Source organism: Vicugna pacos, chromosome 6, assembly GCF_048564905.1.
Source record: "Vicugna pacos chromosome 6, VicPac4, whole genome shotgun sequence".
NCBI classification, from domain to species: Eukaryota; Metazoa; Chordata; class Mammalia; order Artiodactyla; family Camelidae; genus Vicugna; species Vicugna pacos.
Genome location: NC_132992.1, coordinates 34,417,666 through 34,434,345, shown reverse-complemented (window position 1 = coordinate 34,434,345; position 16,680 = coordinate 34,417,666). Strand labels below are relative to the sequence as shown.

At 40.8% G+C, this 16,680-nt stretch overlaps 1 long non-coding RNA gene across 7 annotated transcripts in view; it reads right to left on the bottom strand.

The window, feature by feature from the left end:
* Positions 1-16,680, bottom strand: part of LOC140696869 (uncharacterized) — a 173,251-nt gene that overhangs the window by 98,501 nt on the left and 58,070 nt on the right. For 4 of the 7 annotated variants that reach the window (XR_012073463.1, XR_012073461.1, XR_012073458.1 and 1 more), the window contains exons 3-5: positions 4,237-4,347; positions 3,816-3,906; positions 3,369-3,457 (exon numbers count right to left, since the gene is read on the bottom strand). This is a non-coding gene — a long non-coding RNA (uncharacterized lncRNA). Of the gene's footprint in view, positions 1-2,116; positions 2,193-3,368; positions 3,458-3,815; positions 3,907-4,236; positions 4,348-4,818; positions 4,892-8,380; positions 8,900-16,680 lie in introns of all 7 variants that reach the window. The other 3 variants (XR_012073459.1, XR_012073460.1, XR_012073464.1) reach the window with 3 other exon arrangements.

Below are 16,680 nucleotides of genomic sequence, written 5' to 3'. Positions count from 1 at the left end.
CTTTCTAAACAAAATTACTTCCAGGGGTCCCTATCCAAGGAAAAGGCCAGGGATTTACAGCTGGGAGAATTCTATTGTTCTGGCTCTTGTGGTAACACAAACATAATGCGTAAAGCTATTATCCTCTCCAAACCCAGGAATCTTTGCTCAATATATGCAGGCTGTTGGAAATATACTCATTCCTCTGTAAATGGTGAAATGCTGAGAACTCCATGTGGAGGAGACACACGTTAGTGCACAATCCAATTCTGATACAAAGGAAGGATAAGCCCCTAATAACCAAGTATGAACTGTTCGCTTGCCAATATAGCCTTGTTCTTTAATACAGACTTGTGTTGTCTGTGGAGCCCTGGTCCTTGTGAAATCGGTTTGTCTGACGCACACAGAGGTATCAGTCAGAAGCACTGGAGAACCACTGGGCTCTTTGCTCAGTATCCATTTGGGTAACACATGGCAACTCCAAGGGAAAAGTTATGACGACTTAGTTTTTCAGCTTCTGGTGGAGTCACCCATGAGCACTTTCAAACAGCTGCTGGAGAAAATTGTGATCACCACGTGTCTTCCTGGGGTAAAATTAATTTGAAAATAAATTCAAATGAATTTGGTGAGGTTTACTCATGCCCAGGTTAGTTTCTCTGTAGAAAAAAAAAGAATATTCAAACACAGATAAGGACTCCATGAGCTGGGAGGAGAAAAGCATCCAGCATTCCTAAGAGGAGCAGAACGGCCTTAGGCAACAACGGCTCCTTGGAGAAGCCCAGCGTGCCGCAGCCACCAGGGCCCCAAGGCTGACTAGGGGCCTGCAGAGCTGAGGAGTAAATTTCAGTGTGAAGAGGAGATCTGAGTCCATTTCTCTGGCAGACGCCGTATGTTGACCAAGACACTATCAGCTTCATCTGATTTTGCCTACCTCTCTAGAGGATCAAGGAGCCAAATGCTACACCTGAGCTGTTCTGGCCAAAGAAATATAAGGGAAAGTCTCCTGGAATCTGTAAGAGATTTTCTCAATCACCCATGGCTTGTTCCACCCTCTTTATCACTCCTTCATTGAAAGAGGGTGTTACAAGGTAAGGGTCCAGAGAATTATCAAGAAAACAACTCTGGCGTCACTGAGCCACTGAAACAACCCCAGCAGACGCCTACTTCCGGACTCCTGATTCTGAGACAAAAACAACTTTTTATTAGTCCACTGTTGGTGAGGATTTCTATTTTTTGCAGCTGAAGGCATTCCTAACTAATTATACTGCCATACCAGGATGGGGAGAAGACAGTGCTTACAATTTCGACTGAGGCTTCCTACAGGACAATGTGGAACGTCACTGTGGAATTTATATCACAATTTTGTTTCCCACACATACCGTTCTGTTAGGCATCACATGAGAAGTCACCAGTACTAGGCTATCCACAATCTTAACTGCCCCACACAGCCCTGCCGTAGAGCAACCCTGTTTGTCTTCCAGATTCTCAGTTTGTAGTTTAAAGCCTTTGGCCTAAAATTCATTGTCAGTGTGGTCAAAGTGGAAAAAGTTGGCACTACACCAAGGCAACAGTAACACTCATTCCCATCAACAGGGTAAATTTAAACCCTGATAGCAGTGGTTGTTGTCCCCAGGTCAGCTCCATTACTATCACTGGGGAGCTTGTTAGAAATGCAAATTCCAAGGCCCCTGCAGGCGAAATGAATTACATGCTCAGTCCGAGAACCACTGCCCTGTAGCGCAAGGGCCTCTCAGGTGCAATGTTCCCTATTCTGGTACTTCCACGTTTTCCTTTTCTTCCCATCTTCTTCCAGTCTCTATTTTTCACCCTTCTCTGTTAATGTTAAGTATCTTCAGGTGATATTCAGATAATTTAGTCTCATTAGTTACTAAGAGAATTACAGACATCACTCTACGGCTCACAGGAGATGTGCCACTCACAGGTGAGAAATATGGAACTTGAAAGTCCCCTGTCCATGTGTGTCCCCACCCCCACTAAAGACACTGAACCCTGTTCTTCATTAATCCATCCTATATCCTGGCTCTTATTTCTCATGCTCTCCTATCTTAGTCCCTTCAAGGTTGCTTTAGCCCAAATACCATCCTTGTGGCTACAACAACAGAAACGTATTTCTCACAGTTCTGGAGGCTGGGAAGTCCAAGATCAAGTTGCTGGCAGATTCAGCATACAGTGAGACCCCACGTCCCAGTTCACTGTGGAAGGAGGGGTGAGAGGTCTCCCCTGAGTCTCTTTCATAAGAGCACTAATCCCATTCATGAAGGGGCCACTCTCATGACATGATCACCTCCCAAAGACCCCACTTCCAAATACCATTTCCTTGTGGGCTGGGATTTCAACATACGAGTTTGAGAGACACAAACACTCAGTAACATTTCTTTTTCTCCTCACTTACTGGTCAAACAGCTCTCACTTCATTTTCAAAGTAGCTCTTACCACCAACCATACCTCACTTCAATGTCAAATTATTATCCTTGCTTCTGCCTAAACCTCATGCTATTTTCATTTCCTTCTGCTAGGAGAGTGAAAGCTGGGCTTCGATGAGCTGTGGATATACAGCCTAGAGTCAGTCTAATTATCTTGTGCTAAAGACAAGGTATTATTGTTTCATCCATTTTTAATTGGCTGTCACCAGTCACAGAACATCCTGTTTGAAGAAGTTGAGCTCAGCGTGAACCACCCCCCAACCCTAGTTCCCTTTTACCAACCTCTAATTTGTGTAAATGTTCACATCACAAAGTTGTGTTTATCTGCTCCCCCACTGTGCATCCCCCCCGAAGATTTTTCAAACAGATATTCCTAATGTATTTTCCTTATCTCTTCAAGACTTTTGAAAATATGGTTCTGGTTGTATGCTCATTAGAATGTCATCGAACACTGTGCCTCCACCTGAGACATCAACAAGCACGGAGAACAGACCACCGCCAGGAGATCCCCGGTCGGGGTGTGAAGCAGAGTTCTCCCCAGGTACCATCAAGTGCCCTCGTTTAAACATCTAAAAAGCAATTTTTAGAAGGGCTATAGGACAGACATCTCCTCAGGTGGCAGCTGTTTGAAGGAACAATGAAGGGTTTAACAGAAGTGACACCTATATATGTCTGTACGTCCTCTTCCACGAGCAAAGCTACACTCTGCTAACCTCCACAGTCTCCTTTTTCCTTTGGTCCTGATATTTTTCTATTTCTGGTTTATTATGCTCTTTGAAGCCACCCTAAGTCCTTTTTGCAAAAACACATGAAGTCAATGATTTATTCTTAAAAATAGTCAATACTGTTACTTTCAGGAATGATTAAACATTAACAGCATAATTTATACAGTAATTTTAACTTTTCAAAGCATTTCATTAAATTCTTTTTTTGAAAGACACTTACATTCAACTCAGGAGCAGGTCTTTTCTTCTTTCAATGGATGAGGAATTAAAATCCAGAACATGACTTCCCCAAGGTCACGCATTTCGTTGCTATTAACAGTAACACAAAACAGCAATAGCAGCTCAGGGCGCTTGCTGATTACTAACCAGGACTTACGCTCAGGTCCCCAGACTCCAAATCCCACACTATTGCTTCTATACATAATATATCCCCCCTCACAGTCCTCCCGAGACAAAGTAACTAAGTGACTGGGTTACCGGGAAGGAGAAATAATGAAAAACCTGAGCCGATAATACACGTCATTAGTCACTGGTATACGACAGAATTTTCACTTAGTTGCTCTATTTTCTTAAGAAAACGTGGGCGAGAAACACGTAGGACAAAATAATGGAAAATCATTTTGGTCTTGGATCCACTCAGCAGGAGAACCAAGCCCAAGGACGTTACCTCAACAGGTTCGATCTGCCCTGCGCACAGCAAGCCAAAACGCTGAGATGCCCATGTTTGCAGCAGACGGTCTCCTCACACGGCAGCCAAGCTAGAAAACGGAAAAAGAAAGCTCAAATCCGTGCTCCAGAAAGCAAGGGGCTTGGGGTATTTATGGGATGAAGAACAGAGCAGCAGGGCGGTCTGGGGCCGGCAGGCGCGGGCGGCGTGGGCGGCGCGGGAGGCGCGGGGAGGGTGGGTAAAGATGATTGGGAAAAGCTGTGGTAATCATAGTTCTGCAAAGCCTTAACTAAGCTGCAGGCCTCTGCACGTGCAAAATAGAGGCTCTTAACAAGATCTGGAGGTAGAGTTTTCAGCCCTCCGAAGTCAAAAATCCACAAGGATGCTAGTGCACGCCCGTTGGAGGGTGGGTGGTCCTTACCAGTCTTAACCAGCTCAGTTAGAACCAGGCACAGCTGACTCCACGTTCCTGGAAAACGTCTTGTTGAGGCTCCGTGCCACTTGGAGGACATGCAGGTCTTCTGCAGACAACCTTGATTAGTGAAGGCAGGTGAAATGGATATGATTAATGATTACCTGCAGTTTCCATTACTACTCTCATCATGGCTGGGAACGCCAAATTACTCCCCCTTTAAATCCGCTTCTCTGTCTTCCACTCTGACATATGAACTTGGACTAGGTGGGTTGCTGAGCTCTGTGAACCCTGATGATGCTGCCTTTGAAATAATGTTCTTAGACCAGATGATCTCTAAGGTCCCTCTGTTCTAAGCGTTTCTGCTTCTGTGAATGAGAGGCCGTCAGGTCCTTTGAACAGATCTTAAAGTGCAACAACTGAGAGAGCCATGCTAATGATCATCAGGTTGGGCCTGACCAGTCTTAGCTCGGTGATGCCCTTGGTGCAGCAGAATCACCTGTAGCGCACATTTCTTAGTCCGCATGTCAAGATATTCTGATCCATGGACTACACTTTGGGAAATATTTATCCTCTCCTTTAAATGCTAACCTTGAATTTGGTGATTCACTGAAGTAATATCTGCTTCCAGTGGGTGTAGCTGGAGCTATTTGTCACCTCAGTTCTGGATGAAAATATTAATTGCCTTGTAAGACTTAATACTTTTACTTGCCAATGAAGTAAACAAGTTTTCTATTTCTAACAATGACATTAGTAAAAAAAATACACAAATAAATCATTTGAAGAGAATGAATTAGCTATTAAAACAGTAGAAAGAGAAATTACAATATTACATTCTTTAAATGCATTTTTAAGATCTTCACAAATATTAAACGGCATTTTATTGCAATAGAGACTTCCCCTTTCTGTAAAGATTCTCAGTCTCAACTTCAATATCAATTATTTATAAAAAATGAAAACATTAACTAATTTTGAGTAATCTTAACTATTAAAATAAAGGTTTGATTGCTCTATGTATGAAATGACAACATCTCTGATAAAGTAAAACATTTTGGAAAAAACTCAATCATACAAACGTGTTAGCAGAAGGAGACAATGGGGAACAAAATATTGAACAGTAAAGGCTTGGAGACAGGGAATTTCCAAAAGCAGAGTAAATCCCTATAATGCCAAAGGGGTAGTGTAGAATTCAGTAAAAGATGGTTAATAAACAATTTAAAACCAACTGATACATATCTGGTATAACTCACTGGACATGAGTAAAGCATAACGTATTTGTAGAGAGAATGCTACAGAAATACAGATTATCTTAAACCCTTCCTCAACTCAGTCCTCTGAGAGATTTCTTTTTAACCTAAACAGCTTTCCATACATACAATGGAAATCAGTGAAAAACTAAGACCCTTGTACTTGATCTTATTGTACTGATGTGTTTTCCCACAAGGTTTCTAATTTAATATTTTCGAAGCAACATAATCGTTCTTTGAGTCTTAATTTTTTTAGGAAATGTTTCATATTCTTTCCTCTAAGACCAAACCCAAGTCAATGAATTTTGATTTTTCAAGAGAAAAAACAGTATTTCCAAGCAAGGTTTCAGACTCTGTGATCTAACAGAGCAGTGCTTGGTCCACAGCAGATGCTCAATAAACTTCTGTTGAAAAAACAAGTGAATACAGTACCCATCCAAGAAACTATATTTCTGGTTTAATCATCACTTTTCTTTGTCAATTAATTCAATTTCTTAATTATTATTTTGTATCACATGGAAGGAAAGAACTTAACACGACAGAGAAAACTAAGTATAAGTAAGAGGTAAGTTGCTTCCTTTAAAAAGCTGAAAAATAAGAAATTAAGACAAATACATAAATAATTATAATACAAGATAGACTATGGCAGGTGCCCACAAAAAGATGCAAACATAGCTAATGCAGGTTAGATAGGAGAAAATTTTATTCAAGTAGGAAAAATATTTCATGGAGGCTGTTTTACTGGATATGTCTTGAAGGACTGGTGGAATCTGAACAGATGGAAAAAAGATGAAAGGCTATAGGGCACATATGAGTTTTTAAATTGCCAAATAGAAAAAAAAAATCAAATGTATCCAAACAAATACCAGTTAGAAAATAAATGGAGGAGACAACACAGAAAATACATGGAGGAGAAAATACAATTTACATGGCGAAATCTTGTAAAATAAAATGAAATATTTAGGCATAAACCAAGCAAAATATATTCAAAACCTATATGAGAAAAATGTTTAAAGACTCCTAAAGGACACAAAAGTAGACTTGAAGAAACACTCATTCCATGTTCTTGGATGTGTCATCACAAATATATCATCTTCTTTATAAATTAATATAAATAGTATTAAATACCTTTATAAATTTAATGTAATTTCAAAAAAAAAAAAGAATAGTCCATTTTGACTGGCCTAGGGTAGAGTCGGGTACAACTTGGCAGACTCGGAGCTTCTGGGTCACTGGGTTTCAGAGGAGTCTCTGGGTCTGACTGAATGGAATTGGCACAAACACCTCCAGCCAAGGGAACCCAGCAACAGGCACTCTTGTTGAGAGTGGAGTCATCCATGGACCAGGCTTGCTGCAGCCGGGACTGGATCTGCCTCACCACAAACTTTACTGAGCTGGAGAGCCAGAATCCAACAGCACAAGGGTAGTTGCCAGCAACGGCAACTTCAAGGATTTTCCACCCTTGACAGTGGAACTCTTGTTTAGACTCCAAAAGCCCCTCCAAGTTCTTTACCCAGGAGAAAGGGAGAAGGGGCAAGAGCGTGGTGACGCCCTCCCTGCAATATGCTAGGCACCCAGTTTTGATTTGTTTGAATTGTAATCATTTGAACCAGTCGAACAAATTGGGGTGGAGGGGGAGGGAAGGGTGAGATATGATCACTGCCTTAGGAGAAAAAACCCCCAGTGAGCCTGTTTTATTGGAGTCTCTGGGAACACCTGTGCAGAGGAAGGGCGGCAGATGTGGGCAGAGGGGGAGGTTGAGCTGGGATGCCAATCCAGGATGGCCCTGCAGAGTTCCAATTGAACAAAGGGGGACCATGCATTTGTTCCCTCTAGTTGGCCAGTTATTGGGGTGAGTTGTGTACCCTCAGGCAAGGCAGCTCCTTCCTGCAGGCAGACAGTGCAGCTCAGAGAAGGACTCAGGTGGGAGCCATCAGCAGCCAACACACCAGGAATCAGGGAGAATGAATGGCTTGTTTCTGAAGGGAAATCTGGGTGGCACACCACGGCATCCTTTCCATCCACATCCGCACCGCTGATGGTTATGAAGCTGGTCATGCCACCTAGATGTTTCTGCTCAATGTCATCATCAAAGTTATGAAATCAGTGTATCTGCACATCTCTGTATACCCCACAAATTTTAACCTAGTGATTTGTGCATATTAAATACTCAGTAGCTATGTACTGATACAGAGGTTCTGAGACTAGAGACCAATGAAATAATCAGATCATTACCAGTGATAGGGGAACCAGGAAGGGACGATAGTTGGAGAAGAGGTGAGGGGGGCCCATCTTGGACAAATTTAATTTAAAATGACAATGGTGCAGCTAGGTAACGATGTTCAAAAGGGGTTAAAAATGTAGGATAGCAGTTTTGGGGCACTTCAATGTTATACAAAATAATTTATGACAGCTTTTTCTCAGTTTTTCAGTGGAAAAACATCTAGGAGTGGACGGTGGAATAGTAGGTAAATATTCTGCTTAATAATTTTTATAGAAGATGCAATATAGTTAAAATAAACACCAAGGGTTATCCTTTCAGGGAAAAACAAAGTAAAGATTGTGACCAGAGGGGTTAAGGGTTAAGTCTACTCCATTTGTCTTAGGATTCAGGCCGTATAAGCAAAGAATATAATAGGGCTACATGCACAAGAATAACCCCAATCTCAATGCTCCAAGTCCTCATTCACGTAAAGAGCACAAAGTGTCAGCTTTTTCATATAGGATGTCCTTGCCCTAAGTATGCCAGAATTTTCCACACGTAGCATTTAAATGACCCCTATGCCTCACAGGAATGGGCCATTAATGAATTCACTTTCTCGGAGACTCCAAGGGTGTGGAGGAGGGCAGTAGGTGGTGTGCAGTGAGGGAAGAGTTAATCAAACACCATCAGAGCCACTACTTACAGCTCAGCGGTCTCCCTGCTCCGATGTTCTCTACTGATGCTGGCCTCGGACCTCGCCCATCCTACAGGAGCTGCCCCCAGATGTCTGTTCTCTCCAGTTAGTAGAGAAATTCTTTCCCTCTTTTTGTTCACTTCTTCAAAGATGATCTCACAGTGGAGCTGTTTTGAACCCAGACAACAGTCCGTTTTTCCTTCTCAGAGTTTGTGATCACTTACACAGTTATCTTTATCTTTCTTGAGTGCCTGGAGAACCTTGGTGGAGGAGGGAGGGGAGTTTCACTGTACAGGTGGCCTCTCAGAGCCCCAGCCAGGCTGCTTCTTTCCATGCATGTTAATGAGCCATTGTTCTATTCATCATCACCTTGTCTCAGTCCCCATTTCCCTCCTCTCCTCTTCCCACAGCTTCCTTTGATCCTAACAGGTACCCAAAGTGCCCCGAAGTATAAATCGCACAGTCATGCCCCTAATTGGGTACATCAAGACTGTCTCTGGTAGTTTCTTTGTACCAGGTAAGTTCCACCTAAAAACAAAAAGCACAATCTATTTTCAATATGAAGAGACAATGTGGTCTGAAAGCCTGGGGATAACAGTTAACCCCACTGAAAATCAATAAAAAGCCCTTTAAGGGCCACCATTCTCTTTCATGACATTTTTCTTAATGCTGGATGGCCCATACCAGCAGGCAGTCAGGTAATGGGATTGATTTTTATATAACTCTGGTCTAGGAACATGCAACCATTATAGGGAATGTGGAAGGTCTGAGGAGAAAAGAGAAAAAGGAATTTTCTTTGCCTTCTCTCTGGCTCAGCTCCCTAGTTCTTTCGCAGGAAATAACATGTGCACAAATAGGATGAGGCAGCATGTTTCTCAGCCTCTACATTTATTTGAGTGCTGGGTCCCCAACCCAGGTACCCCAGGGACCACCTACTCCCAACTCCGCCACTAATGTGCACTGCTGGGTGTGGGTGTAAAATGGAGAAAGGCATCAACCCCTTATAGGTCAGCACCATCCTCCAAGCAAATCTACTGGTGATTTAATGGAATAAAGTAGGTAAGGAGTTCAAAAAAATACAGAAAATTTTAAAATGAGGGATATCCCAAAGGAATTTCTGAAATTAAACATTTTCAGAAAACAATTCTCAGTCTTATCCAGGGATAAGCACAGTAAAGCATCCTCTCCAGTCAAGCGGAAGGCAGGGAAGGACAAACTGCTCCCCTTCGAGAGACCAGCACTTGGTCAACGCTCCTGACTGTGAACACCCCTATTGCACTTCCACAGCTGGCCACGGACTTCTACAACTGGCTTTCTTTTCCATTTCTACTCAGTTTCCACCCTTGATATGGGACTCTGCTGGCCTTCAACTCCACCTCCCAGATCACATCTTTATTAGGCTGGCTCTGACCTCCAATGACTGACATCATCTGTCCTGAAGACCTCTCTCTCATGAATAAAATGCCAAAGTCCATTGTACTCTGACTTCCATACGCATTGGTCCTGAAGAAAACATTCCTTTGTACATAGAAGAGTCAGAAACATTCTTCAGGAAGGCAGCTGTTTGCAAGAACTAGCAAATGATGACAACATATCAACTCAAAAATGTTATCCCAGGAGTAAAACCCAGTCAAAAACCCAGAACAAATAACTCAACTGTTCCTCCAAAAGGGCAGCTGTAGACAATGCCTGCATATGAGACATTGAAAAGTAAACATTCAAGTGATTACCTACCACCACTACTCCATGCGGTGCCTGGATATTTAACTTGCATTCTAGACAGGTAAAAGCTTCTTGGACTATATTTGAGTTCTACATCTTCTTAGGAGAAGCATACAGACAATACTCAGCTTATAAAGGACTCACCCCTTCTCCTGTCTACCCTTCTTCCTCTGTTCCCTCAACAATCTTGCAAAAAAATGTGTTACAACTCAGTTGTGACAGCAACCTGGAATCAGGCGAGACACTAAGCCACGCTCAGAAACTCGGAGAACTCACGATTTATTACGCCAACATACAGACAAACTAACACTCCAAGCTCTAGACCCTCTCTATAGGTTTACACAGGCCTTTTATAGGCTGCCAGTTTTACACTTTGCAACATCATATGCAAATCGAGTACAACAGAAGTTGACCAACCAGGAACAAACTTTGTAGAAATAGACCAATCAGGAGTGAGCTCCATGCAAATGAAGTACTACAAATGGACCAATCAGAAGTTAGGAAAGTGGACCAATCAGAAGTGAGAGTAATAACCAACCAGAAGTGAGAGTAATAACCAATCAGGAGTGAGAATAATAACCAATCAGGAGTGAAGGAAATAACCAATCAGAAGTGAGCTCAAGGAACCAATAGAATTCTAGGTGTAAGTTAGCCGCTTTAGAGGCAAAAAGTGAGATAGAGCCTCTGGGCCAGGGAACGGGAGGGTGGTAAGAGAAGAGCAGCAGCCCTGCCTGGGGGTCCTGCCGGTCTTTTTATGGGCCTTCCCGCCTCAACGTGAGAGCTCATTTCATCTAGCAGATCCCTGAACAGCCGGAATCTGACCACTGCTGCTAGCACAAAGTTAGAAAATAAGTTGGTGCTCTTGGGTGCAGAAGTGAGGAAAGGGAGTTAAGAAGTTTTAAGAGTTACGTGCATCACTTAGAAATGTTCCTTTTCCATCAAACCGAAAACCTTCATAACAAGGTATCTGTTGTTTTCTTAACAAGAAGTCCAAAAGTAAGTGGCCTTAAGATTGGTCCAACCACTCAGAGATTAATTTGAAACAGACATACGAATGGACTGAGGGCACCAAGGTCAAGAGGTCCACCCCGGAGGAAGTTGCAACAACCCAGAGAGAAGGGGCGAGGACCTGATCTCCTAAGAGTGAGAGCACATGATGAGGGGACAGAACCTTGGGGCCCTGGCACTGAAGGGATATGCAGGGAAGATAAAGGGGAAGCCAGGGTGGCCTTGGTGACTATGGCCAAGCCAGGAGTGCCATTAACAGGACAGCGAGGTCAGGAGAAACATCATTTGATGGAGCTGGAGAGAAGTGGGGAGAGAATTTTCACTTTCAAAGTGTTAACTTTTAATGCATTTCCTGACCTATTGATAAATAAATCAGGCAGGTGTTTGGAAATGTGAGTCTGCTATTGGGAGACAAGTAGTCAGGGGTGGGAGGTGTATCTATATACACAGTGTAGTCGGAGCCTAGAGAATGGATGCGGTCACCAGGGAGAGGGTGCAGAAGAAAGAAACAAAGAGAACGGAAGGGGATGGGAGGGGAAGGAAAGGGCCCCAGGCATAGAAACCTAGAGAGTGCCCACATTAAGACATAAGCTTACATTCTTCCCTCAGATAATCTTGTACACAAGTTACATGCGGGCAGACTGTGCCCTGTTCACTATTGTAATCCCCAGTGTCTCCCACAGCACACATAGACACTTAAATATCATTGGATGACTAAATAAAGCTAAAGGGAGGAGGCGAGGGAAGGACAGATCCAAAAGAAACCAAGCAATGCAATGTCTCTGAAAGAAAGAATTGGAAGGATAAAGTTGTCTGTGGTATCATTTCCTGCATCAGAATGAAACAGGATGAGGACAGAGAGAAAGCTCCAGGATTTGGGAGCTCATTCCAAATCTCTAAGGACAAGCACAGCTGACTCAGGTCAGAGTCAACATTGCAGTTGGATAACTGGGAACCAGCAGTTCAAAAGAAAAAAAAAGTATAGGTAATTGATATACTCATGTCTTTAAAGAATTTCAGCTCTAGTAAAGGAGAAAAGATAGAATTTGGCAAAGTCCCAGAGTTAAGGAAAATTTTTGCTTAATGTAGAATTTCCTGAAAGGTGTTTATACATGTTAGTAAACATTACAGAAGAAAACAAAAGGGAAATGGTGGGGTTTATGGTAAAATAACTTGGGGATATACTGAGTCAGCAAAGGTAAATTTCCAGCATTGCAGAACTTCTCAGAATGTTTAACAAACAAACTGATGAGTTCTAAATATTCAAAACAGGGATAACAGTATATAGGACACTCAAAATTATTTGACAAAGTGGTTCTTTTTTTCCACTGTGTACCTCCCAAAGCTAGTATTAGGTAGCTAGACTTTGGAAAACATGGTTTAAATGAAAGAGGAGAGAATTTTATAAGCCAAGGAGAAATAAGCAGTGAAAAAGGGAGAGGTTAAGGAAGCATTAGATAAAGAGGTACCTGATGGGAAAAGATTCAGAAAGTGTAGGAAGGGACAGAGTGAGCAGATAGAGAAAGGGAGGATACTCTATCCTCAGCTATCTGAGAGATAGGAAGAGAGAGGGAGATAGTAAGATGTCAGCGAAGTTTACAGGGAGAAAAAAAGTTGAGGCAGTTCATAGCAGAAGGCTTCATTCTTTGAAAAGAAAAAAAGTTAAATCTGTAGAAAGGGTAAAGGGCAGGATTGGCTAAGGGAAAAAAGCCAAGAAGCCACAGACCTGGGAGGGGCACCAGGGACAAAGGAAACAGAAAAAAGGAAGGTGGGACAATATCAGTTTCAAAAATGTGTTTTTATTAACTGTCAAAATTACAATTATACATGAGCTTTGGCCTAACATTTCACTTTAATGGAATTTACCCCATTAGATATATCTGCATGAGTCTGTAGTTAGTTGGACGAGGATGTTCATGACAGTGTTATTTATAGTAGCAGAAAAAAAAATGTTTAACAACTATATGTAAATTAAGAGGAATTGATAAATAAGGCCAAATCCTTACATCAAAACACTAGGTAAGCAGACAATAAGAACGTACTGACTTGAAAAAATTAAAAATAGAATTACCATATGATCTAGCAATTCTACTCCTGGGTATATATCCACAGAAAATGAAAACACTAATTCAAAAAGATATATGCACCCCAATGTTCATAGTAGCATTATTTACAATGGACAAAATACAGAAACAACCTAAGTGTCCAACAACAGATGACTGGACAAAGAAGAAGTGATATGCATGTACACAATGGAATGTTATTCAGGCGTTAAAAAGAACAAAATTTTGCTATTTACAACAACACAATAGACCCAGAGGATACTTTATGCTTAGTGAAATAAGTCAGACAGAGAAAGACAAATACTGTATGTCTTTGCTTACATTTATATCTAAAAAATAAAATGAGAAAAGAAATATAACAAAACAGAAACAGACTCATAGTTACAGAGAACAAACTAGTGGTTACCAGTGGGGAGAGGAGCCAGGGGACGGACAAGCTAGGGGAAGGAAGTTAAGAGGTACAAACTATTAAGTATAAAATAAATAAGATACGAGAATGTAATGTACAGCAGAGGGAATATAGCCAGTACTTTGTAATAACTTTAAATGGAGTATAATCTATAAAAGTATTGTATATCTGAAACTAATATAATATTGCAAATCAACTATATTTCAATTTAAAAAGTACTGACTTGGACAGATGTCCAAGATATTTTATTAATGACTAAATCAATTTATAGAATAATTTGTATAGGATGAACCCATGTGAAAAAAGTGTGTGTCCGTGTGTGTGTGTGTGTGTGTGTGTGTGTGTGTGTGTGTGTTTGTGTGTATGCCCAAAAAAATACCTGGTGGTTGTACATTCAAGTAGATATTTGTCGGCTATAGGTTTGGAAGAGCCCAGGCTGGAAAGGAAGGGGGAGTTTTTACTTTTTACTTAACATCTCCCTCTCTGGATATTTTAGGGGGAGGAGCATGGAGTACATGTTTGTTTCTTCCTGAGCCAAAACTCTTGAAACCCTCTTCTCCTCTGCAGCATGGCGTTGCCCATAGCTCCAGGAACCTCCTCTGTGATCAGGCCCTTACAGATCTCTGCCTAGATCTGCTGACAGTTCACTTTGAGACTCCAGACAAGTCACTAACCCTTTCTAGGTCTCTGATCTTCAGTAGATCATCACAAGAATGTCACCCAGCTCTAGGGTTAATTCCAATTCTATAGCAAACAGTCTATAAAGAGGCATGCTGGGATGAAAACAAAACATTAACTGCAGAGTAGAAACAAGTTTTGGTTTCTAATAAATAATTTAAAATGGATTCCTGGAACATAAGTGTATTTATAAGTAAAGCCAATAAAAATACAGATTTGGAAATTATTTTCATAGAAACACAATGTTGCCCGAATTAGCCTTTTATTATTATTTATTCTCTGAATTCATATCTTCTCTCTCATTATTATTTTATTTACCTTCAAGGAGGAATTCATTGTCTCATACTCACTTTTCATAAAATCCAATCAAACTTAGCTGCTACAGTTAGAGTGCAGATGTTTCTTATAACCACTAGGGGTCAGACTACTACATTAATACAAACCAATCCCAACTTGAAAAGGAGCATTAATTGGTGGAGGGCTATGCCAACTTACTTTCCTGCATAAAAAGGGAAGGCTGGTCATTTGAATTAAACATTACATAAAAAAAGATAATGAGAAAGAATGCATTTGACAAAAGAGACTCAGAAAGTTGAAACTATCATATATAATAAATATTATATAATAAAGAAGTTCATCCTTAATAAAAATTTCAATTATTCACTTGCTCTTTCTGGTTGGCAAGATATGACTCCAGTCTGAGTGGGTGCAGATTGGAGAATTAATCATGGAGCTGGGCAAATGCTAAGAGAGCAGAAACAACTAAAATCATAAAACATGTCAGCAAAAAAGGAGAAATTCTCATTTTTAAAGAATGGATGGCACGACTAGCAGAGGATTGAGAGGGATGGCAGAAACATTTTTCCAATCGATGTCAGCCATGGTAATAATAAATCTGAACCATCTTACAGCAATGAACGTGTTCAGGGATACGGGCAGAGGGCAGCCCAAGACTGGGTCTCCCTTTCCATCCCAGGTCTGCTACAAACTGACCCTGTGGCCTTGAACATGGAACTTGTCTTCTTTTGATCTCACTCACCACATCTTCAGAATAAAGAAGTAAGATTATATTATTTCTAAAGAATCTTCAAGCCCCCAAATTAAACAGATTTATCTGGAATCGTATTTCTTTATATAGTAAGGAAAAAATCTGCCAAAGTTTTAAAGAAGATTTTGACTGTCAATATATATTATTATAAAGTTTCATCATTAAAGTGAAAAAACTGAGATCATAGATCATATCCAATGTCAGACAGAGTTAAAATAATACACAAAAAGTCAAACCTGAATTTGTTTACATTTTTAATGACCAAGTATTCTAAAGTAAATACTCTAAGCATACATGTGAAAATATATGCAGATCATTCTCTGGAATGGTGAAGAAAAAATTCAGAAGTAGTTACCCGTTGGGGGTGTGGTAGAACTGGATGGATTTGGGTTTGGGTAGGATGGGTATAGGACTATAAAGTGTGTTTCTTCATATGTTGTTTTGATATTGTTGCCCATGTGAATTTAGTAGCTATTTTTAAAATTTTTAATTAACTTAAGAACTTCATAGATGGGACAAAAATGTATGTCAGCATGAAAACAAACACAATTAAAAATCCCCCTGATTAGAATGGGGATTAGGAATGGATATAGGGATATCTGTTGCTAATATAAGTTGGTAGTAAAAGAGTGATACTGTGTTTTAAAAGGACTGCATCAGATTACCTCAGCCAAACTGGTCCTGTCAGGATGGCTATATCCAAAATTTCTACCTGGCAGTTCTATGGCCTGAGCCCCAAGCCCTCACTGGGCTGCTTGTTCCTGAGCCTCTATCTCCAGAGAGGCACTAAATCAGGACAAGTACTATTCCATCCCCCTTCTTTCTTCACACACACACACACACACACACCTGCACACACAAACATGTTTCTTTGCAAAGTCTTTATGAATATTAACCTGTTCAAATAAACAGTGGAGAGGATCACAAGCCAATCAGTTCTATAAAGACCTGAACCCTGAATCCCACACTTCCTACCATACAGGTTTAATGCAATTCCCATCAAAACTCCAGCAAGATAATCTGTAAATATAGATGAGATTATCTTAAAATTTATATGGAATGGCGAAGATCTAGAATAGCTAAAACAATTTTGAATATAAAGAAGAAACTGGGAAAATCAGTCTCATTGATTTCAAATTATTCTATAGCTACAGTAGACAAGAATTTACGGTGTTGATGGAGAAACAGACACATAGCTCAGTGGGACAGACTGGAGAGCCCAGAAATAGATCTGCACAGATTTATGTCCAATTTATTTTTGACAAAAGTACAAAACCAATTCAGTGGAGGAAAGATAACCTTTTCAAAAACAGTTCTGGAATAATTGGACCTCAACCTCATTAAACAAAACCAACTCAAAATATATTAAAGATTTAAATGG